The sequence below is a fragment of the Bidens hawaiensis genome, unplaced genomic scaffold, assembly GCF_021521415.1.
Source record: "Bidens hawaiensis isolate Kalapana, Puna unplaced genomic scaffold, B.hawaiensis_p1.1 tig00003241_1, whole genome shotgun sequence".
NCBI lineage: Eukaryota > Viridiplantae > Streptophyta > Magnoliopsida > Asterales > Asteraceae > Bidens > Bidens hawaiensis.
Genome location: NW_027491177.1, coordinates 1,502,268 through 1,504,982, shown reverse-complemented (window position 1 = coordinate 1,504,982; position 2,715 = coordinate 1,502,268). Strand labels below are relative to the sequence as shown.

Here is a 2,715-nt window from a genome sequence, read left to right as displayed (position 1 = left end):
CGTTTAACAAAAAGTGCTAGCTAGATGCTTTTCTTTTTATATCAGAACAACCGAAGCTCGAAAACTCTACACCATTTCATCAGTTACAACCATACAAAAACAAATAGCGATCAGTAAAAACGCAATGCTTCTGGCAATCTAAAACCAATTCCAATTATAATTCAAAAACTTATTAATTATAACATTGGCGTACCCGTACCGTACCAATACCACCAACACGACAATTAAAAGTTTAAAACTCATTCCATAGACACCGTGGCACCTAACTCCTTAAGCTTGGCAATAATCGCTTCGGCCTCGTCTTTCGTAATCCCCTTCTTCAGCACAACGGGCGCCTTGTCCACCAAATCCTTAGCTTCCTTCAACCCTAAACTCGTAAACACTCTAACTTCCTTAATTATCTTAATCTTCGACGGCGCATCAAACTTCTCTAATTTAACATCAAATATCACCTTCTCCTCCGCCTTCGTTTCCGCAGCCTCCGCCGCTCCAGTGCCGCCGCCGCCGAGTGATGGGCCGAGGCCGGTGACTGATGGGCCGTAGTTGTTGAACCCCATTTTGTAACGTAAGAGGATTGCGTAATCGTTTCTTTCGAGCTTTGTGAGGCTCAGAATCTCGTCGGCGATCCGTTCGAGCTTCGCCGGGTGGGTTTCGGTGGCCGTGCAGAAATGGGATTGAAGAGATCGGAGGATTGGTAGGGTTTTCGAGGTGATTCTTGCCATGGTCATGGGTGGTTTAGGGTTTTGGATCTGAAGAAGATGATGATGGTGGTTTCTGGTGTTGGTGTTTAAGCAGACCTTGTGTTTTATTTAATAGCAGTTTTGCACCCTGTTGTTTTACTTAAGATGATAATTTAGGTATAAAATTTTGTTCGTTATATTCAAACACCTTCCAATGGTGTGTTAAGAACTCTATCGTACAATATATAGCTCTCACATGACTAACTAATGTACGGATGACAGCTTTTCCGGTCTATACGGGTCGTATAGCCCATATACGAGCCGTATAGGCTTCAAACACTAACACTCTTTAACACAAAAGGACAAAATTTTGCACATATACGGCTCGTATAGCCCCTATACGAGACACATATGGTGTCCAAATAACCTATATGGTGTAGGAATAACTTATGCCTAAAATATATATCAAATTCTTTTAACTAGAAGTCTAGATTAAAGCTGAAATATCGTATATAACTGTACATGATAAGACACAAACATGAAATATGTAAATATGTACACAACTGTTTTGGACAAAAATCTGCTAAGGATCAAGTATCCAAATCTGTTATGTGAGGTGAGGTGCTAACTCAATAATGACAAGTGTATAATCGTGATGTCGGTGAACACAAAGGTTTGATTACGAGGGAAAAAACCCTTAACCAAGATAATCTTACTTCGGTCAAAACTTATCGAGGTAATCTTTGGTAAAATAACTCCGGTCAAGGATTAATAAGATAATATTTGGCCGGATTACTTTAGTCAATGATCATCAACAAGGTAACCTTTGATCGATGAGTATATGGTTATCTCGGTCTCCGGCACAAAAAACCCCCGGACGGTGAAAACTATCACCGTTGAGTTTATTGATTAACGAAAAGTGATTACAAGTGTTTGTGGAGTATACGATCGAGATTACAAAGAAAGCTAGTGTGTAGAGAGAGTAATTGCTTCTGCTCTAGTGTGTGTAAGTACATGTGTGTTTCTAGCTCGATCATACTCAAATATATAAGAAAAAAGTAATTAACAAACTTAACAACTTCGTCCTATAAATCCGCTAGTCTTCCATTCTTCACCAACGTGCTCTTTGACCACGTGCTGATAGTCACTCACTAGCGAACAAAGCAGTAGACCAGGTCTAGATACCGTTATTATTTAAACTCAATCTTCTAGAGAGTTCGTCCAGAATCAGCTACGTTGAATTAGGATCCTAGATCCATGTTCTAGCTATAGGATGTCCCATGAGAATAATTGATGCAAGTTCGTCTTAAAGTTGATATACCTGTCTAACACATCACCATACTAAACACAATCATTAGTAAACAAACAATACCGAGGATCGTCGATCCTTTATATCCTGATATATATTTCAAGGATAAACTATCCATAAGACAGTCAAGGATAAAGGATCCTCAGTATAAAAATCGTGACCTAACAACAACATGAAAACATATCGTGCATCTATTACACAAACACAAACATGAACCGGTTAATACCAAGTATACATGATAATAATTGTTTTAATACACAATGAAACAAAATTTGGTGGCTAGCGCCGCTACAACTGGAGAATCGAAGATGTGAAGACAATGACAGGAGAACCGTAGATGTGGCCGTGAAGAGGGAGACCGGAGAATCAGAGGCTGGAGGGAAACTACCAGAGATATGATGTGTGCCGCTATTGTTTGTGGAGTCTGGAAGGTGGATGCGTCTCAAGTCTAGATCTATGTATTATTTAAGGATAGTATATATATATATATATGTGTGTATATATATATATATTAGTTATAAAAAAACCTAATTAGGTACTGACATTTATTTAACAAGAGTATTTTACCTGTTTAGATACAGATATTGGCAGGTCAATTCATGTCAACCTGTTTAGTACACGAAACATGTTAAGGTCATACCAATACATGTTAAAGTCGTGTAGGTTCGTGTTGTGTATTCGTGTACGTGTATAAATTGTCAACTCTAGTTTAGATAAGGTCCTTAA

General features: G+C 38.6%; 1 pseudogene; it reads right to left on the bottom strand.

Moving 5' to 3' along the window:
* Positions 1-220: 220 nt before the first annotated feature.
* On the bottom strand, positions 221-743 carry LOC143622708 (uncharacterized; annotated as a pseudogene).
* Between the last annotated feature and the right edge of the window lie 1,972 nt (positions 744-2,715).